Source organism: Oryctolagus cuniculus, chromosome 5 (assembly GCF_964237555.1).
Source record: "Oryctolagus cuniculus chromosome 5, mOryCun1.1, whole genome shotgun sequence".
NCBI classification, from domain to species: Eukaryota; Metazoa; Chordata; class Mammalia; order Lagomorpha; family Leporidae; genus Oryctolagus; species Oryctolagus cuniculus.
Window position 1 is genome coordinate 161,661,126 of NC_091436.1, and position 25,740 is coordinate 161,686,865.

At 39.6% G+C, this 25,740-nt stretch overlaps 1 pseudogene; it reads right to left on the bottom strand.

Annotated features, from left to right (window-relative positions):
- Positions 1–309: 309 nt before the first annotated feature.
- LOC127493279 (protein archease pseudogene) lies at positions 310–24,191 on the bottom strand (annotated as a pseudogene).
- Between the last annotated feature and the right edge of the window lie 1,549 nt (positions 24,192–25,740).

The following is a 25,740-nucleotide window of genomic DNA, read 5'->3' on the forward strand; positions in this document are numbered from 1 at the left end:
ATAGATACAGTTTTCGGAGCATAATGATACTTTCAAGTGCACCTTTGATTGTACAAATAAAACAATACCAAGAGGTAGAATTTGCTGTTGATCTGAGAGGAAAGCTAAGGCTGTTTGTTGTCAGGGTAATCTTACTCCTTGAGCTCACCTCTTACTGCTCTTTGCTTTAAGTTGATAGTTACTCACAGGACTCAACTTTTCTTGTTTCTTGGCTATGTCCTTAGCTCTCTGGGGTTTTTGGTTTTGTTTTTGTTAGACTCCTCCCTCCCTCCCTCCCTCCCTCCCTTCCTCTCTTTCTGTTTGTGTATCTTAAATGTCAGTGATCACAGAAATCTCTGGCTTCTCTGTATTATGGATCTGTATTCGTGAACACATTATTGCTTTGGTTTCTGTTGCCTGAGAATCCTTGAACAATGAAAATTCTTCTCCCCGTCCTGTCCAAATGACCGTGTTTGAAATTTCTTAGCTCATTATTAAGCACTTTGACTTCCTAGAGCATGGAGAATTCGTTAGCACTGAATTTATAAAGCCACTGATCAAAAACATGGATGAGAAGAGCCTGCAAGTCATCACCTTGGGTTACTACTTCTGTTGTTTGGAGTGGCTCCACAGTCTCAATATCTGCTGTGTAACCAGACATGGCCACTGCACTTTGCTCAAATATTTCCCCCAGAGTACTTGCCTGTGCATGTAACTGGACAGCTGCAGTATACTCCAATTACTCCTACCTTGGGTTGACTCGAGAATTACCTGGCCTTGATTACCACCTGCTCCTTAAACTAATCTCTAACATCTTACTGACCCTGTGCCACAATTACAAGATTGGACACTTTTCTAAAAGTTTGTTTGTTTATTTATTTATTTATTCATTTAGAAAGGCAGAGAGAGAGAGAGAAAGAGAGAGAGGGAGATGGAGAGAGAGAGCTTCCATCCACTGATTCACTCCCCAGAGGGCTGCAAAAGCCAGGGATAGGCGAGGCTGAAGCCAGGAGCCAGGAACTCCCCTGCAGGTGGCAGGGACCCAAGTACTTGAGCAACCATCTGCAGCTTCTCAGGAATATTAGTAGGGAGCTGGATCAGATGCATGGCAGCTGGGACATGAACCAGCACTCCAATTGGAGATGTGGCTGTTCCAAGCAGCAGGTTAACCCACTGCAGGGCAATGCCTGCCCCCAGGCCTCTTGTTTAAGAATCATTTCAAAAATCAGTCTGGATTTCACACAGCAGATTCATGGAAGATCTCTGCTGCTTGGAAATTGTCCAACCTGGAGCACCTGCTGTGGCAAGTTTCCAATCATTGGTGGCAGGTAACGTTACTTGATGTTCCTGGCAAATTACCATGGGTGAAGAAGAAAAATTCTCAGATCTAAGACCATAGATTCATCTCACAGAAATGACGACCAACAATTCAAGATAAAACTTGGTGATGCAAACAATGTGATCAGGAACTGAAATGTAATTTCATTTGCACACTGAACTTACAATCATTATTTTTATCCACAAATTCTCTACCACTTATTGAGCACCTGGTAAGTATTAAACGCCAAGGTTAGTCATGAAATATCTCATTCAAACACCACAACACCTGAAAAGAGGAAGTATTCTCTCTATTTCATAAAAGAAGAGGTAAAATTCCATGGATAAGGAGGAAGAATCCAGAAATTCTTTAAAAATGGATTCGAGGACGTCAGTCCTTCCCAAATCACGCCTTCTTTCCACTGTACACTTGTCCTCCCAGTGTCTTTTCCCAGGAGAGGTGCAATGTCAACATAGATGGAACAGGCTCATACCATAGACATCTCTGAGCCATGACCTTATCATGAGTTGAGAGACAAGTGATACATTAACTAATAGGAAACTGTACATAGACTGATCATGTTTTGTCAGCCAAAAATGGGCATGCCTATCCTGAAAATGGACAGCAAACTTCAAATCAGATGGTTCTGAACATTCTAGGAAACCCAAGTGGTGTAAGCACATGAGAAACAGCACATGAGAGGAGGAGATCACAGATCAAAAGGAGGTCAGTAGACAGAGGACATTCTAGGGTGAAGGCCAGCAGATGGTTATGGGGTAAAAAGAATTCAGAATGAATAAGCATTTAAAACACAGAAGAGAAAGCATTTTTCCTTATCATTCATTAAATAATTTCATATAGAATTTCCTAAGGACATTTAAAAAGGCAACATGTAACCTAATATCTAATTGTATGAGATGTTAACCTAAACTAGGGAAGAGATGCTATGCTGAGTTTACATTTCTTTAAAATTATGAAATGTCCCTTATACACAATAAAGCTTTGTTTTAAAAATAATAAAACAATTTTCTACTAAGTTGTCTGAGATATGAAGCAATATGGATAATGGATATCATATAACCTTATTCTGTTTATCAATATATAATTATGAAGTAATTTATAATAACGCAGTTATTGATTTAACTTCACCCATGTGCCTTCAGAGGATATTTATAGTTTAGGAATGAAATTTAACTAAATTATTGGGAAAAAATTGCCACTAAGCAATCCTAATTAGAAAACAGATGATGATGTGGAGATCATGTTTTACCCTGGGACTCCCTTGATCCCAATATACTTGCCTTCTTAATAGATTAATGTTGCTGTAGCACAACAATTGGGAATAGCTCCTATCAGTTCTATAGAGGTGAGACCCAGGCTTCAGCACACAGTAAATGGAAAACCATGTTATATTTTCCATGAAATGCTCTAATTCTCTCTCTCTCTCTCCTCTCTTTCTCTCAACATCAACAACAGCTGGACTACTATGTCAGAAGTTAGAGATATGTGCAGTATGTGTGGACTTACCTCAGTAGTAGAATCCCATACTCAACCTTTGTGAAAAGCACAAATAAAAGAAATGAAGGGATTAAAAAGGGTGTAGATGAAAGGGAACAAGAAAAGAACACGAAGTAAATAAAAGCCATCAGAAACACTGAGTTTGGGGCCAGTGCCGTGATGCAATAAGCCAAGTTGCCAACTGCAATGCTGGCATCCCATACTGGAATGCCAGTTTGAGCCCTGGCTGCTCTACTTCCAATCTAGCTCCATGCTAATGCGCCTGGGAAAGCAACAGAGAATGGCAAAAGTGCTTGGGCCCCGCCACCCACTTGGGAGACCCAGAAGGAGTTGTGGGCTCCCAACTTTGGCCCTGGCTGTTGCAGCCATTTTGGGGGAATGAACTAATGGATGAGAGATCTCGCCCTCTCTCCATCTCTCTTTATTTCCAAGAAACAAATCTTAAAAAAAAAGAAATACCAACTTTGACATATGCAATAATATCTAACTTTGAACAATAACAATAAAAGATAATATTTTTATATTTATTGGGTTATTTCTAATTAATATATGACAACTTCTTTGTCATACATGAATTAATTTGTTTTATATATAAGGGAGGTTCCTCTTTTGCAGATGTGATGATCAAGGAGGTATTTACAACATAAGTCCAGGTTTTGAGCTCAGAGTGGCTGCCTTTTCTGTATACTTAATCACTGTGCATTGTTACTTCAGTATACTTTAAATTTTACCTTATGTTGGAGACAGATATGAGCAGAACCAACATAGGGGAATGTATTGGAAATGTGACTGCAAATATCCCCTGAAGTTTGATAAGGATAGTTAATGGACAGAGCTTGAGATTTGCAACTCAACTATTCCTTGCCTTTAGTGGCTTCAATATGCAATTATGTCACCAGCTATTGAAAACAAAGCAGATATAATGCCTGAGCAATGGTGTCGAGAATGCACTTGTTATGAAATGGGCAAAAGAATTTCTCTGAGCAAATTGAAAACATTGGTCTTTTAGTGATTTAGTTCTACAGTCAATGTAACAGATTCCAATAAGCAAATCTAAAATTCAGGCCAGTAAATGAAAGGGGAATAATAACTTACGTGACCTCTTACACATTTTCGCTCCCCATTACATTTCATATTACTTTACATGGTTGCTCTTATGTATTACAATTTTGAATTTGAATTTCAACAACCATTATACAAGCATTTTTGTCATCTGCAAATTGGATATTCACAATTTGAAGTGGTCAATTATAAAAATAATTGTGGCACTTTGACTTTGTAGCATAATAAAAGCAAAATTTCTAATCAGAAATATTTAGCAGATCTGGGTCATTGCTAGATTAGGTCATGATACTGGCTAACGGGTTAATAATTGGAAAACAGCCACGTACCATCACTGAATGTGAGGAACAGTTACCAGCATCAAAGGTAGAATGACAGCTAACGTCTAAGGTCAAGCTTGCATGAGAATAATGGTTAAGCTGACAAAAATCTGAAGAACAGAAATGAGTGAAAAGCAAATCAAAAGATAATGAGGAGTCAATTGTGTTTTCAATCTTGGACTTAAAAATCCAGCAAGTGGTAGAAGGAAATGCAGTTGATGTCACTGTTGAAGCAAGGCATAACTAAAGCTTCCCTCTTATTCTTTTAGCGCTGGGAACATCATGGTAGGCTCCAACACCTTCAGAAGAAAGCTGCTAACTGAAATTGTAGGACCATTAGGGATACACATTCAATATTTATCAAGGGTAACTTGATAATAGGATAGAGCTCCTACTGACTGTTCATATATTGAATTATTTTTCTTCCATTTGTGCACTAAAACAAGATTCCAAAATTTTCTGTTCAACATTCCTTGTCTTAGGAAAAAGAAATCTGGCACACAGAATCATGTACTCCTACATGACAAAATTCTCTCAAAATAGTGACCAGGTAGATAGATAGTACTAAGTGCTAGTTCTTGATAGTCATCCTCCAAAACTCATTGAAACTTCCAGTTTCTACTCTGGTGTGTAAAGAGCATGGTAGTTTTAACTTCTGCCCTCATAATAAGAAAAAAGCTGAAAGAACTAAAAATCAACAACTTTCATTAATTCTATTAGAGAATTGAGATCAAGGGCAAGCTACTATCTGTAAAACTACAGACAAAGTTGGTACAAAGAATCACAAGCTATAAGGAGCAGAAGCTACCAGAGCCAGGAACTGATAGAAATACTTGAGAATTGCTAGAAAATCAAAGTGGGCAGGTTTAATATTTAAAACTGAATAGGATCTTTTTTTCATGAATTTATCTCCAGGAGCTCTACGAGATTCTAATGGGGGTAGATCTGAGAAAAATTCCCTTATGATTTCTGTAGTGGATGAGAAAGGTAACCATCATCAAATTTTTAAAATATATTTTATTTGTTTAAGGGAGAGAAAGTGTGTGGGGGAGAGAAAGAGAGAGAGATCTTTCATCCACTGGGTTCAGTCCCTGTATGTCAACAACAGTCAAGGTTGGGCCAGCCTAAAGCCAGGAACGCAATTTGAGCTGCCCATGAGGGTGGTAGGGGCAGAACATGGAGGAGGGCAGCCCTTGACATCTCCTCATCTCTGCTTCTCCTTCGCTTTTGTTGTCCTTCTTCTGCCTGACCCTGAAGGGGCTGCCCTCCAGCCCTCCAAGGCTGCACTGGCTTATGCATCACTCTCTATGCTAATGTCCCAAATCCCTGGAAAAGGGATGATCCAGCTGCCAGTGGAGCAGCAAGGATGGCCTGCTCAGCAGCGTTCCCTACTCACCTGCTCCAGTAAGTGGGCCTGGCTCTTCCCTGGAGCTTTAACATTGCATGCACTTCTTTTCCAATCGCTATTTCTGTCCTCTTATCTAAAGTCACTCATGCAATTTCAAGCTGCAAAGAAAGCTTGGTGATCTTGGGACTCCAAGCCCCTTTACACTATTCTCCAAGGAGCCATGGAAGATGTTGCAGGGACCAGTGAGGAGAGAAGGGAAAAGCTGCTGTACTGGCTCCTATCATCTGACTCTGCTTCTTCCATAGAAGTTTTGTGTCTAAATCTACCTCATGGCCATTCTTATAAGATTTTAGCAGAACAAAGGGTTCCTTGTTCAAAGCAATAACTTGCAAACAACTCCCTTATTCCCTATCAGTTACAAAATAAATTTGATGAAATGATGTTTTCCCCCCAAATCCTTGTAACTCAACTGTGGCAGAGCCAGGGTCAGAAGGAAGTGTGGTACGGCAGCGTTTTCATGATACCATCCTTCCCCTTCTAAGGAGTGTACATGCGCTGTGAGCACTCATTGTGATTTAACACATGGAAGAATAAAGTAAACAAGTGAGAATTCCAGGCAGACTATGGGGTTTTGGTGAAAGAAGGATTTGGAGAGTTCTGTTATGCTTTGAAGCATACCCACAAAGTTTATGAATATTCTTTGCTTGGATCATAATGTCAAAATGGGAATAAAGAATTATGATTTCTCTGTCTGCAAAAAGACATTAGAATGTAAGTGGGTACTGGAATGCAAAACAAATGCGTTTTTGATAATTATCTGTATAACTCATCTTACCCAAATCTAGATTTGGTTGGATCAAATAATTTGGATGCAGAGTAATTTTGAAAAATGTGCTTGAGGGAGGGAGATGGGTATGTGTTTTAATAACAAATTAAAAATCCTAAGTTGATTTCCACATTGGAAATATGATATCTCATCTCTCCAGCATTGAGCCAATATCCATACAAGCTTTGTAACTCTATCTGAAGGCAATTCTAGATAAGGTTTACTGGTCAGATATTGATTCAGTAAACAAGGGAACATAGTTCCATCGTATTTATAATATTTTGCAAGACATATAGGAAAGAAAGGGAGTTGAGATTAACACATTCAGTTTCAAGTTGAATTTCAAAACCAGGCAAAATTTTCAAATTAGTCATCAAAATATTGCTGTAAAATTTAAACTAAGTATTATTCCATGGTATGAATGTACCAGTTTGCCTACCCATCCACCCAAAGAAACATTTGTGTAGTTTCTAGTTTGGGATTTTTATAAATAGTATTGTTATAAACATTCGCATTCAAGTTTCTACATGAAAATAAGTTTTTTATTTCCCTAGTGTAAACAACCAAGAGTACAATGGGTGATTTTGTGCAATTCTATTTATAGTTTTAAAAAAAAAATCTCTCAGAGTATTTTTCAGAGGAATTGTACCATTCTGCTAAATATGTGTGAGGGATCTAATTTCTCTGCGTAGTTGCAAACATATGGTGTTATCACTCTGTTTTATTTGTCACACGTGTAGTGACAATTGTATTTTACCTTGTGTTTGTATTCTCTTCATAGTTTGACAAACCCAATTGTGAGAACAAGGCCTCTTTGTCTCGTCCAGGTACTGGAGTACCCCCCACCTTTTCTTCTAAAAGTTTTATATTTGTGCTTTACATTTAAGTTTATCACTCATTTTGAGTTGATTTTTGTATAAAATGTATATTTTAGGTAGAAGGTCCTTCTACTTCTTCCTTTTGATGTGGACTAGGCAAGAAGTTACTGAAGAACAGGAGCTAAGTGGCTTCCAGCCTTCTTTGTGCTGTAGCTCTGCACCACTTTAAACAACCTCCACCCCCTTCCCTGCCAACTCAGCACACCTTCTTTGCCATGATGTCCCTGAGTCTCCTCTGTCAAGCAAGAGGATGCCTGATGAACATGCGTGAGCTGAGCTCCACGTGGAATACTGTGAAAGCCTCCCAGAGATCATCATTCATGCTGAAACCTGCCCAAACTCCTCCTCCTTTATATGTTCAGTTAGGTCACGCCTCTCCCCGCAACAAAGGGGCTGGCCAACCTGGAGTGCAGATAACTCTCTTCATGAGGTTGCCCTCACTCATACCTTGCATGTGTATAATCTCTTCTCCTTTCAATAAATAAACCATGGTTTTCTGTTCACCTCTAGCTACATCTCCCAGTTGTATCACAGGAAGACAAGAACCTGGACTAAGTCTTCAAACTGGGGGCAGGGGGTATCTTTCCAGGCTGTACTCTCAAGCCCCACAGCATAATCCGGAATTCTCAACCCACCCCTATTTTTTAAACTTTTTCTTTTCATTTTTTGCCCCTGGCTATCCATTGTATTGGTCCAGTACTATTTGGTGACAGACTATCTGCCACCATTGAGTTATTATTGCATCCATACAAAATAATCTAGTTGGACACATTTGTGTGGCTCTGTTTCTTGTATTTTGTCTCTCCCTAAGGATCACACGCTCTTGATAACTGTAGCTATAAGGAAGACATTCCTCTTACTTTATTCTTTTTCAAAATTGTTTTTACTATTCTAAAATCATTTCCTTTTCCATGTGGATTTTAAAATAAGCTGAACTATTTATATTAAAAAGCCTTGCTAGGATTATGTTATATTTGACCCAAACCTGTATATTAGTTTTAGAAGAAATTGCATCTTTCTGTGTTGTGTTCATCATTTACTCTTATTTTCTTTTTTAAAAATGTTTATTTATTTCCATCTACTTGAAAGGCAGAGAGAGAGAGAGAGAGAGAGAGATCCTGCATCAGCTGGTTCACTCCCCAAATCCAAATGCCTACAAAAGCTGGGGCTGAGCCAGGCTGAATCTGGGAGCTAAGAACCCAATCCAGATCTCCCACATGGGTGGCAGCCATCCAAGTACTTAAGCCACTATCTGGTACTTCCCAGAATGCATCTGCAGGAAGTTGGATGGGCAGTGGAATTGCTGGAGCTCTAACTGGCACTCTGATATGGGATGCACACATCCCCAAGTGCAGCATAACACAAAAATCACACACAAGGAATGCACTAATCTCTACCTGTGAGCTTCGCTCATATGTTTATACCAAGGACACCTACCTCCAACAGGAATTTTCTTTGTCCCTGCTTTCTTCAAATCCATATACTTTTTGTCAGGTAAAACCAAAAGTCTTCATTGTCTTAAGAGATTTTATTTTAACACAAGTTAGGATACTTTTCTCCAAAATAACAGCCGTGGTATGTCATGGAGCTGAAAACAATTGGGAAATTTCAAAAGTTAAACAAAGAGTCAATTGAAATTATAACTGTAAGAGCACAAATAAATGTTAATTATTATTAAAGCCATATGAAAGTGTTCAAATATACTTTTTTAATTCAGTTTTTAAGTATGAACCAAGATAGACTTTTATGCCACATATTAAAAAGAATCTTTCAAAGCACCCGTCATTGTCATCAATTTGTTATAGTATCAGAGGGGTTTCTATATTAAATAATAGTGAATGATTTCAGATAAAATGTTCCTGCAATAGTTAATCATAAAAAATAATTTTTTACTACATGATGCATTGGTCACTTAGAAAAATAAAATTCTTGGCTAATATGTCATTATGAAACTTTTATCTGCTTACTATTGACTACAAATATTGCTAATCTCCCAAACCTTTTTGTTTTAATTTTAAGAAACTCAATTTCCAATAATGGTGTCTTGTCACATTCATATATCAACCATTCTAACCTTTATATCAAGCTGGATTGTATTTTATTGTATTAACTTATCTATGCCCCATCATATATAGTCTGAATATATCTTAGTTGGTAAAGAATCTTGGCTTATTTTATTACAGATATGATTATTGAAATATTCAAGAAAAAATACTGTGTGTTGTCAGCATTTCCTTGAATTTGTTAATATATCCAAGTTTTATTTTCCTTGATATGTGTGGCAGGCTATTTTATTTGGATTTTCACTACAGTCTACCTAATTACAACTTGTGAATTTAGAATACTTGATTAGATAATTTGAAGACAGTGTTGAACTGTCTGTGCCAACTTCCTAGAATAATGAGGTTATAATGGTTTAAGTTACTTGAGCTCTACACTGAGATGTGTATATTTTCTTTAACATGTGGGGCACTAGACATTTGTACCATTACAAATTCACTTATTTTTCCAATTACTTCATCAACAGTATTACTGAACGCCACTCTGAGTCAGTTAGTGTGAAAGAAAGACTTTGAAAATAAATGCATCAGAGTGACAACAAACTAGTAAATGGAAAAATAAGTGTCTGTAAATTGCAGTGAGTGCAAGTAGTGGATACAAGGAGAGTGAAGTGATACAAAGTATCTGGTGTGGGAACAAGGAGACAGGAAGATTGTGTTTAGCTGAATCTTCTCTAGGAAGGTACATTTTAACAGAGACCTGGAGAAGGAAAAAGAGAATATCGGCCAGAAGCATTCCATATTACCACAGTCATCCAGGTTAGCAACATGTATAGGGGGCTAAGTACTGATATTTTTGCTCATAAACTTGGATGAGTTTTTAGTATAAACTGTTGGAATGAGGAGGTATGCCTCAGCTATTTTAGGTTCTTGTTACCCCGCCTTCTTTCAAGACACCAGTTCAGTCTCACACCTGTATTGTTCCCCACTCCACCCCCTGCATTCTTCCCCAGGTTTGGAAGCCAGTGGGCCAAACTTGAAGGACCAGGATGGAGAAGCTCACATCCACCTACTGCCCCACACCCCCACCCCACACCACCTAAGATACAAAAAGACCCAGCCCGCTGGAGTCTGGGTCTTCTGCCACATGTTCAGTCTGCACACTGGCAGTTGGTCACCTACCACTACAGATTTATTTTCTTGGGATAAATTTGGTCTGGCTGCAAGTTCATATTCTGTCTCCTCTCTGTTCATCTCCTTTTTCTTACATTCGGTTCCATGTGTGAAGAGGGGAGCAGAGGACCTGGTCTCTGGGTAAGAGCTGTGGTCCCACACCCTTCCTCCGAAATTTCTTTGACCAAGGAACCCTCTGTTCTGCTAAAATCTTGTGAGAATGGCCATGATGTAGACTTAGACACAAACTTCTATGGAAGAAGCAGAGTCAGATGATAGGAGCCAGTCAGCAGCTTTTCCCTTCTCTCCTCACTGGTCCCTGCAACATCGTCCATGGCTCCTTGGAGAGCAGCGTAAAGGGGCTTGGAGTCCCATGATCACCAAGCTTTCTTTGCAGCTTTAAATTGCATGAGTGACTTTAGATAAGAGGACAGAAATAGCGATTGGAAAAGAAGTGCATGCAATGTTAAAGCTCCAGGGAAGAGCCAGGGCCCACTTACTGGAGCAGGTGAGTAGGGAACGCTGCTGAGCAGGCCATCCTTGCTGCTCCACTGGGAGCTGGATCATCCCTTTTCCAGGGATTTGGGACATTAGCATAGAGAGTGATGCATAAGCCAGTGCAGACTTGTAGGGCTGGAGGGCAGCCCCTTCAGGGTCAGGCAGAAGAAGGACATCAAAAGTGAAGGAGAAGCAGAGATGAGATGTCAGGGGCTGCCCTCCTCCATGTTTACACCTGGTGGTAAGCTCCCCAAGAGGGAGACCTAGGCTAACAGCAAAGGGGGCACTATGCTAGAGTGACGGGGTGCAGGGATGGGGAGTCCAGGCAAGTGTGTTGTGGATAAGCTGAATAACCACACTGTACCTGGCCGCAAGAAGACACCGCAACACTGCTCTGACCCAGCGGGCTCAGAGCCCTGGGGAGCACATTCTGGTGCCACCCAGCAAATGAAATAAGCAGTTTAATTCAACCCACACTAAAGTTAAGGTTTATTACTGAAGTAGATAATAACTGTGGCACCTGACAATGATATCTGAACCAGTCAATGCATCTGAGAGAATATTTCTGTTGGAAAAGTAGCCCTTCACAAGAAAGATGAAAAAGTGATTGGCAAATTCTTATTACTAAATCGATGAAACTTTAAAGATAAATGACAGCAATAGATTTTATGGCAAGAATGGTCATTTTTTTTTTTTTTGAGAGGCAGAGTGGACAGTGAGAGAGAGAAACAGAGAGAAAGGTCTTCCTTTGCCGTTGGTTCACCCTCCAATGGCCGCCACGGCCGGCGCGCTGTGGGCCGGCGCACGGCGCTGATCCAATGGCAGGAGCCAGGTACTTCTCCTGGTCTCCCATGGGGTGCAGGGCCCAAGCACTTGGGCCATCCTCCACTGCACTCCCTGGCCACAGCAGAGAGCTGGCCTGGAAGAGGAGCAACCGGGACAGCATCCGGCGCCCCGACCAGGACTAGAACCTGGTGTGCTGGCGCCGCAAGGCGGAGGATTAGCCTAGTGAGTCTCTCTCTCTCACTGTCCACTCTGCCTGTCAAAAAAAAATGTATTGGGCAAGAATAAATACATATTTGACTATAATTATTTCAAAATCAAAAACAGCCTTCGTAAATTAGATTTTAAAAACTGTCGGATCTCAAAATGTGTTTGATGCATGTTTGCAAGTCAAAAATCTTCTGATGTTGATGGTTATCTCACTGGAAAATTTTCATTCTCATTATTTGTATTATGTAGCCAAGGAATTTGGAGTGAGAGGATTCCAAGTGTAATAGGTATAGTGAAAATTAAAGGAAAGTGCATAAGATACATGATGGTTACGCAGATGAACAGTGGAAGTGAACTCTGACCAACAGCTATTTAAAAGGAGAATGTTGTCCCTATGCCATAAAAGAATAACTTTGTAAAAGTAGTATTTGAAATGTCTCCAAATCTTGATCTTCTAAGATCTTCTATTGTGGTTGGTCTTCTGTGACTTAAAACAACAAAATTTGTAAATTTTTTTCTTTCAAATTTTCTGATAAAGTAGTAGCATAACAGCACTGGAGCTGTGTGTCTCTTAGGGTTAGGTTTGGCTAAATGAAATAAAATTGGGAAAGATAAACAGAAGCAATATCTTACTCAAGATAGGGGTTCCTATATATTTCATGAAAAAATAAGTTTTCCAGCAGATAGCACAGGACTAGAGGGACAGACAGCTCCAAAACAAACACAGAAAATACATCTCCTTGTATCTGTGACTCTGCTGTCCTCATGATGACATTTCTTGCCCAAGATGGTTACTGGGTAACACATAATTTTTTTAAAAACCATTTATTTGAAAGAGACGGATAGGGGAAAGGAGAGAGAGGGATATCCCATCTTCTTGTTCACTCCCCAGAAGACCACAATGGCTGGGGCTAGGCCAAGCCAAGGACAGGAACCAGAAACTCAACCTGGGTTTCCTACATAGGCAGCAGGAACCAACTACCAGACCACCACCCACTTCTTCCCAAGGTCTGCATTAGCAGGAAGCTGAAATTGGGAGAGGAACTGGGATTCTAACCCAGGCATTTCGGCATCTTAACCACTATGTCAAATGCCCACCCCTAGACAGAATATGTTTAACCAAGCTTTCAAGAAGAAAGAGGAAAGATAAAGGGATATGATTTTTTTATCATTGAGGATGTTTTATAAAGCTGGGAACAATATATTGTTTTATGTGTCAGTAGTCAAAATATGACATGAGCACATCTGGATGTCAGAGAGGCTACAGAATGCTATCCTTTCACTGAGTGACCACTCTATCCAGAGGAAGTTGAGAGTTCCTTTCACTAGGGAATGTCAGAGAAAGATCCTGGGGGTAGTAATGAGTAGTCTTAGTCAAAAGGCAAATGAAAGGCAGATTTTATTTTAAAATGTATTTTGATGTCCCAGTAACTGTATTTTAGGAATATCTATATAAACAGAAGGAATCTTGTTTCCAGGTTTCTGCTCATTCCAATCTTCCCTTTTAAAAGGAAATTTAAATCAATACATTTTAAAATATGTAGCAGAAGTTTTGTAACTTAGTAATAGAAGTTAGCTTTCCTGAGAATAATTAACTGATCCGCTGTCATTTTCTGATGATTGGCAATGAAACCCCAGAAAATATACAAAAAAGTTCCTAAGGATAGAAACAAAGATGTAATGTTTTAATTGGGCATTAAACAAATGTATCTAAAACATTCTGAAAGGAGTTAATACAAGTTTTAAGCTCTTGTATTAGGCTATTAATAACCAATATACCATTAGTATGGCTTTTGTTTAATTCAAAATCACTGGCATAAATTATTGTAGTCTCTGAAATATATATTCAGTATTATTTCATTTGAAAACCAATGGGTAATTTTTGATCATTTATTTGTAAATGTAAAATGAAATGAATGCATTTTGCTTATCATTATTTTAGTAGCAATGATTTAGAGAATAAGCAAATAAAATTAAGTGAATCCTTTTCAGTGAGTTTGAGAGTTCATTATTTGCTACTTTACTGAGGCTAGTCAACTTTGTAAATTGTGGTGGCCATACAAATTGATATTCATTTTTTTTTTTTTGACAGGCAGAGTGGACAGTGAGAGAGAGAGACAGAGAGAAAGGTCTTCCTTTGTCGTTGGTTCACCCTCCAATGGCCACCGCAGCTGGCGCGCTGCAGCCGGTGCACCGCGCTGATCCGATGGCAGGAGCCAGGAGCCAGGTGCTTCTCCTGGTCTCCCATGTGGGTGCAGGGCCCAAGCACTTGGGCCATCCTCCACTGCACTCCTGGGCCACAGCAGAGAGCTGGCCTGGAAGAGGGGCAACAGGGACAGAATCCAGCGCCCCACCCAGGACTAGAACCCGGTGTGCTGGCGCCACTAGGCGAAGGATTAGCCTATTGAGCCGCAGCGCTGGCCTGATATTCATTTTTTAACTGGATGAGATTTGATTTTCAGTTTAGGAAAGTTAAGTAGACAAAAATCCTAGCCTCATAAGTTTTCATATTTGTCTATAAATAAATCTTAGGTTGATAGAATTTTCTGAATATAATTTAAAAATTAATGCATTGTTTAAATTCCTTATGACTACAACAAATATAAAAATATTAGCTTACTGATGTGGTATTATAGAGAATATACTCTCATATTTTAATCTGGCCCATTTATGTATTTCTCTTGCTATCCATCTTCTGCAATTTAGATATCATATACCACTGAAATATAATGATAACAGATAGAAATCATTTTTCCCTTAAGTTGTTGGGTATTTTTTTCTAATTTTAAGCTAAATAGTTTCTTGCCTTTTTTTTTTTTGCATGTACTTCTTCTTTATTTTTATTATTTCCTGTATTTCACAGGTACAATTTAAGAAGATAATCATATTTCTCTCCTTCCTTCCCTCCCTCCTTCCATCCCCCTCCTTCCTTCCTCCTTCTTCCTTTCTTTCGTTCGTTCGTTCTTTCTAGATTTATTTTGTTTATTTGAAAGACAGTGTTACAGAGAGTGGTAGAGACAGACAGAAAGGTCTTCTATCCGCTGGTTCACTCCGCAGATGGCCCCAATGGCCAGAGCTGTGCCAATCCATAGCCAGGAGCCAGGAGCTTCTTCCAGGTCTCCCACATGGGTGCAGGGACTCAAGCACTTGGGCCATCTTCTACTGCTGTTCCAGGCCATAGCAGAGAGCTGGATTGGAAGAAGAGCAGCCGGGACAAGAACCGGTGCCCACATGGGATGCTGGCGCTTCAGGCCAGTGCTTTTAACCCACTGTGCCACAGTGCCGACCCTTTTCTCTCTTTCTTTTTTGTTTGTTTAGCTTTTGCATAGACATACTTTCCTTTTAGTCCACAAGAAATACAAAATACAAACCAACAGATTTACAGTGAGTGTAATAGTTATCATGTTAAATGCAAAATTGCTGCATACCGTAAAAATAATTTAAAAGAAATGCTTCTTCATCCCAGCTAGAGAAATGTTTATTTCCTGAGAATCTTCCACTCATTCAATTCTTTTGTGAACTTTCACCTGTAGTTTCTATTGTTCTGTCTGTTATTTGCAAAGCATGCACACGAGATAAAACTTCTAACCTCCTCATGGCCTAAGTTGATTCAATATTGCAAGTATTCCTTACAAGAAACTCATGTAATAATACAATAAGTAACATTCAAAAATAATGTTTTCATATTTTAGTAACTTTTACACCTAAATAACTTAAAGTGTAACATTTGAAAAAAATACAGAAATTTTTATAAAGACAGCAACCCTCTTCATCCTTTCACCTAAATATTCCATGTGTGTTGTTAGATCATTATTATTGCTGCTAGTAGTTCTTGTTAATTTTCCGTTTTCTCATTATTTGACTGCAACAATTTAATTTTTAAGATTTCACTGCTATTTGATAATTTCTAGAGAATCCTGTCTTACTCAAGTAGACCCTCTTGGTGCCATTGTGCCTATGTACAGTAGGTTGGATGTGCAGAAGAGTTAGCACCCAGGAATGTACCTCTCAATGGATAATTGCAGGAGCTGGTATAAAATGCCACATCCCTCAGGTGGGATGACTCTCAGGTGTGTCTTGCACTGATTTTCAGTTTCCCACTGAAATAAACCCAAGTCTCCACAGCACCAGTTATTGGATGAGTTCCCTTTCCCCCATCAGTCTCCCTGAGCTCTACTGGTACTGCCTGTGGTTCTCAAATCAAGTCTTTGGTACTAGTCTATTTCAGAAAGACTCCAAGAGAAGACAAAACTTCTTTAAAATAGAATACAAATGTGCTTTAGATGAGGTACAGTCATAACAATCTATTCATGGAAATTAAACATTTAGGACAATTTTATATTACTTTATTTATTTTATTAGATCAAGAGAGAAAAACAGAAAACTCCCAAATGCCCACAACAACAGAGGCTGAGACAGGCAAACAACAGAAGCCAGGAATTCAATCCATGTTTCCTACATGGGTGGCAGAGACCCAAGTAATTGAGCCACCACCTGCTGCCTTCCAGGGTACATATTAGTAGGAAGCTGAAAGTGGGAGTAGAGCGGGGACTTGAAACCTAGCATGCAATGTGGGAGCGGGTTGTGAGTATCCCAACTGGCGGCTTAGCTGTAAGACCAAGTAATTGGTTTGTACTACTACTTTAGATGGCATTTCATTAGGAGTCAAGCTTAATGAAACTGTTTTACAAATTATGTGGCAAAATGCAGTCATGAAGAGTGTCAGGCATAGGTAGGCAGTAGTAGGAGAGGGTAAACCAGGCTCCACTGGCACTGTCTTCCTCCTGCCCCATGTGCAGGATCTGGTGTGCACACCACACTGCACAGCCTCCTAGAGAGATGTGAAGTGCAGGATGCACAAAGCAGGTTCCATGGGACTATGGGAACAATTTACCATTCTGGAAAGCTTTCTGATTACTTTCCCCAAAATGCGTTCCCAAAGGTTATGAAAAAGGCCAAGACAGATGGTCTGAGAGATTATTCACTTCTTCCTCTGAGATGTATGCTCTGTAGCAGTTGACACTGAGCATCCTTTATTTAATTATTAAGTCTGTCTGGGTTTCTTTCTGAGACTAATTTGTTTCTTCCCTTCAAAAAACTCTACCCTATACTCTAAATGAGCCAATAAAATATTACTTACTAAGTCACACAAGAATCTACTCTTCATTATTTCTAAAGAGTTGTCACTAACATAATTTCATGAAGGTAAAAAGTGTTTGTTTTAATAAGAAACAATACCAGGGCTGGCGCTGTGGCACAGTGGGTTAATGCCCAGGCCTGAAGCGCCAGCATCCCATATGGGCTCCAGTTCTAGTCCAGGCTGCTCCTCTTCCGATCCAGCTCTCTGCTATGGCCTGGGAAGGCGGTAGAAGATGGCTCAAGTCCTTGGGCCCTGCACCCACATGGGAGACCTGGAAGAAGCTCCTGGCTCCTGGCTCCTGGCTTTGGATCGGCACAGCTCCGGCCTTTGCAGCCAAATGGGGAGTGAACCAAGTGGATGGAAGACCTCTCTCTCTCTGTCTTTACCTCACTCTGTAACTCTGTCTTTCAAATAAATAAAACAAATCTTTAAAAAAAAATAAGAAACAATAGGAAGTATTTTAGGTGATGTTCCTGTTTCCATAAAACTCGTCTTTTGGTGTTACTTTTCCAGAACTTTCAATCCATTAGATCAACCGCCATGAAGAAATGATTTCACACATGAGATATTTTTAGAAGTAAGCACTATTTAAACTAAATTATGTGAAAAAATCTTGAAGTCTGAAAAGCCTGGATTTTGTTATTTTTCAGTTGATCATGGAGTAGGGACCCCAGAGAGGGTGGAGAAGTTGGGTCCTCTGGGTGCCTTTCCCATGAGTCACCCCACTGGTGCCCGCAGCTGGTGGAGAAGCTACACTTTCTGGGTTCCTTTCCCCTGCCTGCTTCCCCCCGATCAGTTTTGTTCAGACCGTTATGTTTTCATTACAACCTGCCAGCAAGAGCTCCCTTAAATAGAAAGAGTGAATGAAGGCAATTTTTTCCATTAACAATATATTTCCCTTTGGGGTCTCTGGCGCATTATTGTTCTTTTTTTTTTCAAGGAGGAAAAACCCCAAGAAAACCATCTTCAGTCGTGAAGCATTATTATAGATCTTATCTGAAGGCCTTGGGTTTTGTTTTTCTCTTATGAAAACATCCTAAAATATTCCTTTAAATGAGTACAATTTGGAGCCACCATCCATATGTTTATGAGCAAGTATTGTGCTAAAAACACACACCTTTGAAGTTGCATATTTTCTCAAGTAGTGAACATGGAAAATCTGGAAGAGCTGAAGTTTCAAGGTCAGGCAAAATATTACTTAAACATATTTTTGCGCTGATTGCATTCTTTCTTGGGAACTACAAAATATTATATACAATAGCCCAGGTGTATCTATTTTATTGGGTTTGCTTGATTGTGAATCTAATGCCTTAAGACATATATATATATGATCTATATATAAACATGTACTATATATACCACATACATGACATATATATATTAGATTATTGTTCTAAGAATATACATATTATAATAGATGTTATAATGTTATACCATTATGCATATAACAGAATATGGCATATAAAAATTTACCAACAAACAGTTGGGACAACTCATAGGACAATCAATCCTCTCAATCCTTATGTCAGATCCTCAAATTGTATTACTATTTATCACTAGGGTAAGGACTCAATGCTTGTTGGGCTGCCATCTACAATATCCACCACAAGTACTACTCTAAGGAAGAGAGACTTTGACTCTGGCTGTTTATATACTTTGCCCAGGGTCACAGCATAACCAGAGTGGAAACTGGGATTGAACCCAAGAGTTCTCATAAATCTATTACTCTCTCCACCACGTCATGTAAAAACACCCTAGTGTATTTTGTGTTCTGTGTTTTTTCTTTATCATCCATTAAATCCAGTCTCAAGTAGGCAACCAATATCAGGAGTATGAAAAATAGCAATCTTTTCGGCCAATATTGCATACTACTTCAATTTCTGCTAGAAAGTAAAATATGGGTAGGGAAATAACCTTTCAACATTTTCACTTCAAGCGCCAAAGTTCCCCTTTGCCACATGGAAGTACTAGGGTGATAACTTTTCATAGACAGTACCATTTAAAATCAACAGTGGTTAAAAGTTTAAGAAATGCCTCTTTGCACTTGGCGGTCCTATAGAAAAACACAAACGGGCAAAGGCAACACAAATGGATAACATTACGCAGAAAGCTTGTTACTGTGAAGGAAAGCCAATTCCTTTCTCTCTGTTTTATTTTACTTTTAAAATTCTGCATGACAGGTCATAAACTCAATTACCTACTATGATGAAAGAACAGAGAGAAAAGAAAGAAAGGCAGGTAAGGGAGCAGCTCTCAGCATCATATTTAGTTTAAAATGAAAAATAACCTCTGTAACTCATTTACAAATTGATGCTTTGGTTCTGCACTCACCTTGTTGGTAATTCTGAGCAAGAAAAATTTTTAGAAAGGAAAACTGTAACTGTATCAATTAGAGGTGTTTCTGTGTCTCACCAGGGATCGCGAGGTGGGTGGGATTGCTGTGACTTAGCTTTTCCTGACCCTGTGGCTCCCTGCCTGACAAGGGTCCGTCAGCTCATCTAGGGACAACTTACAGTCACAGAGGTAAATGTTCAGAAATAAACACATTCCAGTAAAGGTTACTTAATGGCTTTCCATGGATTTCAAAATCACTTTCCAGCTACATCGGGCCAAAAAAAATTCTGATAATTTATGTTACCCAGATGTTAAGAAATCCAACAGCTTTCACTACTCATAAATTTAACAGCATTAAGCACCTGCTGGCCCCAAGCAGCAACTCCTACCAGGAAGGAAGGAGCTTTGTGATACACTAATAGGCTCCTTCCCTCACCATCCAAGCGGAGTTCAGGTCCCAATCCTGCAGCTTCACACCCCCCTCAGCCTCCCACAGAGAGATCCCGAGATTCCAGGCACCAAGGGCGGCCACCACCTACTCTGCCAGCTCTACACTGAATGCAGGGAGCTAGAATCGGAATTGAGATTCGGCTGTTTCCAAATCTCAAGGAACCCTGACTGTTAGCTAAATTAGTAAACAAGAGAGCCATCACAATGAGTTCAGAATAACAGAGGCTAAAACTTTGAGAGCAGAATAAAATTGTAATGGTTCATTTTAATCTTCTTTCATTGTGAGCGTCTGGACATGCCTTGAAATAGATGCAAAACTTTTAAAACCATGTAGTCTGACTAGTTACCTTTTCTCTCTGCCAAACCCATTAACCCATGTTATTACTGGGAATTAAGTTGCACATTTTTCTCTCCCATTTTGTTTCTTTGACGGAAATGCTAATGAGCATCAGAATAGTAGTAAATAGGAAAATCTGGAAGAGGTTGGGTATAAAACATATAAGAGACCGAGATAGTGTTTGCTGAATCTACTGAGTCTACTGTTGGACTAAGCCCATAACAAGGAAGTAGTATATTGTGGTAATTCCAAGTGGTGTGCAGAATTTTGATTTGCATAACTTCCAAATAGACCTGGGCCTTCCTCTCTCACTCTAGCCAGCCCTCCCCAAGACTGCCATAGATTTTTTTTTTACCATCTCCTGTGTTTCTTATGGAAACTCAGAATTTTAGCCATGGGACTGGAAAGACACTATTAGTGGCCACAATTTTACCTGTTTCCCTCAGAAGCCGTCAGTCGGAGGGGTCTCCTCTCCTAGTGCACGTGTACCTAGTATGCTGAATGGGTTCCCCACCTGAACTCAGTTCTGACTATTAAGTCTGAGAACTGCACTCTCTAGAGGAGAGCTCTGCCCATTCCCTACCCTCCTTCATTAGGTAACAAGAAAGAAAAGGTCGCAAACTTTTTGAGGAAAATACCATGATTTCACTTTGACAGTTGCTGATCTATTCACAAACCGTAATGGTTACTACTGCCTAATGCTTACAATGGAGTAATCACTTCATGTGCATTATATTCATCAAACCTCATCCTAGCCCTGTGGGGAAACAGGCTCTGAGAAAGCCAAGTAGTTTTCCCTGAGAGTATTCAGTTGGTTTGGAATCTGAATCCAGCTGGGTGTTTCTGGAATGAGAAGTTTTAATATTATCCCTGTGGATAGAGATACTGTGGTCATCATGTGCACCTATTAAAATACTTTCTTTTTATCTATCCAGTTCCTTCCTAGACGCAACTTTGATGATTTGCAACTGGTTAAAGTAGCGGCATTTGTTTCCAGCATTGCTCTCCAGTGTAATGAGATATGAGGAGGAGGTACTGGCAATGCTGTTATCTAATGTGCTTTTCAGTAGAAGATTCTGTATAAATTATCATCATTAATCATTCATGGAAAAATGAGCCCTGTGTGGGTGAATTTTTTGGAGGAAATATTATCTTCGGTTATTAAAATGTAAGTAGATTTGTATGCACAGGAGTTATAGACATGAGGGAGAAAAAATAAACTTAAGCAGCAAACAAAATCCAAGTTAGAGGAGTTAAAAAAAGAGCTGAATGTTTAATTTCAATTTTTATTTGAAATGCAGAGAAATAGTGATAGAGACAGAGACAAAAATACAGACAGATATATTCCATCTTTTTTTCCCCAAATATGTGCAGTAGCTGCAACTGGTTCAGACTGAAGGCAGGAGTCTGGAACTCCATCTGGTTTCCCACAAGGGTGGCAGGGACCCAAGTACTAGAACCATTATCACTGCCTCCCAGGGTGAGCATTAGCAAGAAGTTGATATTAGAAACAGAGCTGAGACACACACCCAAGCACTTGGATAGAGCATACCAGTGGCATCTAAACTGCTGTGCCTAACACCCATCCTGAATATTTAATGTTAAGTAGATGCTATCAGGCTTCAAATCTCAAAGGTTATCTAAGCAAGAGTTTTAACAAAGTTATGGGAAACCACAAGTCTAATTTTTAATAATAAAAAGTACATATTTCAAACCTGGCTTACCTGTTGCCTCTATAATCCATTTAGATATACTATTGCATCTATGAAACCAAAAAATCTTTTGGTGACAGAATTTTTGAAACTAGATATACACATTCAAAAAGGTTAAAAAAAGTTGAGGAAATATGCAAAATTTGAAAAGATTTGCAAAAATGCCAGAGAAATACAGATAGATACCAATCTAGGAGCTCAAAATCCTTACAATATAAATTAAATAAAGAGACGAATAGCAGTGAAGTGGTGGAAATAATCAAAGAAATAATCAAAGAAATAACAGAAGAAAATTTCTCAGGGTTGAAGATAGCTGCGAATGAATAAGTGTTAAGAACAAACATGTTCACCAAGCGCTTAGCAGCATTCACAAAAAGAGTCTGGAACCTGGACATATTCCAATAAACATTTTAAATGAAGTACACATAAAATATATTCCAATTATTTATTTATTTTTATTTTATTTTTATCCATTTACTTATTTATTTTACAAAGAACTAAGTTTCAAATCATCATTAAATTTTCTGATAAATCGCAAAAAGAAACTGATCAAGTTTCTAGGAAAATAAATGAGTTTGTACATTATTCTGTAGTCAGGGATGCTAATAATTAAATGTAACATCAAAATAAAATTTTCCAGAATATAGGAACTGAGAACTTTATCTCCTGTTATTGCCTCTTAAGGAAATTGAGGAGGTTCTCCAGTAAAATGGTTGATTATTTGAGCTTTTTCAATTTTTATTTATTTTAATTTGAAAAGCAGAAGTTGGGGGGGGAGAAAGAGAGAGAGAGAGAGAGAGAGAGAGATCTTCTATCTGCTTGGTTCACACCTCAAATGCCTGTGGCAGCTGAGTCTATGCCAGACTAAAGTCAGGAGCCCTGAACTCAATCTGGGTCTCCCACGTGGGTGGCAAGGATCCACGAACTTGGGCCATTACCTGCTGTGTCTTGGGGTTTACATTAGCAGGAAGCTGAAATTAGAAGTGGAGCTGTGAATCGAACCCAGATACTCCAAATGGGATGAGGGTGTCCCAGGCAGTGTCTTGACACTGTGCCAAACGCCTCCCCTCCACTCCATGGCCAATTATGTGGGCACTTTTGATTTTTTTAAAAGCAGAATGGCACAGAGGTAGAGAGAAACAGAAAAAGAGAGAGAGAGATTTTTTCCAGAGATTTTCCATGTGTTGATTCAATTCCCAAATGCCCACAAAAGTCAGGGGTGGCACAGGCCAAAGTCAAGAGCCAGGAAATCCAGATAGCTCTCCCATGTATGTGGCTCAAGTCACCATCTGTTGCCTACCGGGATGAGCATTAGCAGGAAGCTGGGTAGGAGAACCAGATAGGACTTAAATTAAATACATTGATTCGGGATACAGGTACCCCACGTGATGACTTAACCCCCCCAACACCAACCCCATTAGAACTTTATGCATGAATTACTTCCATAAGAATTAAAAGTCAGCAGTGAGTGGTGGGCATTTGTCCTAGTGATTAAAATGTCCATATTCCATATCAGAGGACCTGGGTTCAAGTCCTGGTTCTGGCTTCTGATTCCAGCTTCCTGCTAATGTGAGAGACATCAGATGATGCCTTACGTGATTGGGTCCCTGCCACCCGTGTGAAAGACCCCAACTGAGCCTCTGACTTTGTTCTCACGCAGGCTGAGTCACTGCAGGCATTTAGAGAGTAAATTCGTGGGTGGGAGCTATCTGTCAGTCTGTTTGTTGGTCCATCTGTCTCTCTGTCTCTCTGAGTCTCAAATAAGAAAAGAAAATGAGTTTTAACAGCAGAGAAAAATCAAACAAATTCCTCATGTTCACTAAATTAGGGCAGGTAAAAGCCATGTGTTTCAGTCTGGTTGCTCCAGGATGCAGATGTCAAGACAAAGACAAAGTGCAAGAGATGTATTGAGGCAACACCTCTGAAAGATGAAGAGAATACGAGTATGAATGGATAAAGAACAATGCTGTTGTGAGACCTGTGAAAGGCGTGTAGTTATAAAGAAAGATTGGGTAGGAAGACTCTCAGACTACGCTGTAGCTTCGTGAAGGACTCAATGCAACCACTGGAGGTCCCAGTACAACGACTGCTCGTGCGGAGAAGGAATAGGCAGACGCCAGCATGCTGGCATGTTCAGTCACTGCGTGAGCTGCCCAGGAGAGCACGGCCTCATCTAGAATGGGCCGCAGATCCCAAAAGCAAGATAGCTGGAGGTTGTCTGCTATCTGCCCCCCTCACAGCTAATTGTCCTGCAAGTGTTCTCTGAGGGTGGTCTGAGCAGCTCACCTCCAGTGCTGCCCACCATGGCTAGTGGAGTCTACAGCCCATATTCTCAACCACTGTTCTATGATGATGAGAGTGGTAAGAGATGAGTAACTAGTAAATGCATTCTTTTTTATTGTGTGGCAATTTCTAAACTTTATCCACTAAAATTAGCTATTTTAAAATCCTTGTTGGGGCCAGCACCATGGCTCATTTGGCTAATCCTCCGCCTGCAGCACCAGCATCCCATATGGGCAGCAGTTGTAGTCCTGGTTGCTTTTCTTCCAGTCCAGCTCTCTGCTGTGGCCTGGGAAAGCAGTGGAGGTGGACCCAGATGCTTGGGCCCAGCACCCACATGAGAAACCGGGAGGAAGCACCTGGCTCCTGGGTTCGGATCGGTGCAGCCCTGGCCGTAGTGGCCATTTAGGGGGTGAACTAACAGAAGGAAGACCTTTCTCTCTGTCTCTCCCTCTCACTGTCTATAATTCTATCAGTCAAATTAAAAAAAAAAAATCCTTGTCTTGGAAAACATTAGCAGTGTCCTATAAAATTATAAAACAAAACATACATATTTACTGTATATGAGAGTAACAACTATAAAATTTTGATTCTATGTAATTAGTATGAAAATGGGGCAATATATATATATATATATATAACACACATATATATTTACTTTTATGTGTCTAGGTCCTGTCTAAAAGTCTAAAAGCTGACACTCTTTGCCTAAGGAGAAAGAAACTGTATGGTGAGACATAGATATAGCAGAGATGTTTTTCAATACACACTTAGCTGAATTCCAGGCCAATGAAAGTGCAACTATATTGTGTAATATGTTGACAGCTTTTAGATATAACATTTCTATCTTTTAGCAATGGCATTATGTTCAGCATTACTAACAGAACCACTGAGAGAGATTTCATTTCTAGCACTTCTTTTTAAAGCCCACAAGCTCAGTTGTCAATACTTGAATGCACAGTAGGTTATTTTTGCCCAATGTGCCTTTTCCCTCTGTGACCACAGCCTTCTCCCATTCTCTGGGGCTAGGATCCATGAATAATTTTCTCTCTTCACATCTCTCAAGAACTTGTTAAAGATTCCATTTCTTTTGCTTTGTCATTTCCTCTCTCCTCCCTCATTCTCTCCATGAAGACAAGTAACATGACTTTATACCTTACATCTGCCATTATGCATTTTCTTTCTCTACAGCAGATACGTACAAGTGTTGGCAGTGCAGAAAGAATTATTTTCTACATGAATAGTGCATGCACTAATCACTCCAAGCCTCTCAATGAGGACAGATGTGCTAGAATTCCACATCCACCTCATAAACACATCAACGTGTAAAGCTGTATTTTTGGTACAATTTTGTAAACATAATATAAGAAAGAATTTGGGTTATATCAGATGCATGACAAAGGTAGACCAGAATTTTTTTTTAAATATTATGTATTTATTTGAGAGGGAATGACAGAAAGGTCTTCTATCCGCAGGCTCACTCTCTAAATGGCCACAATGACCAGAGTTGGGCAGATATGAAGCCAGGACCCAGGAGCTTTTTCTGCACCTTTCACACTGGTACAGGGGCCTGA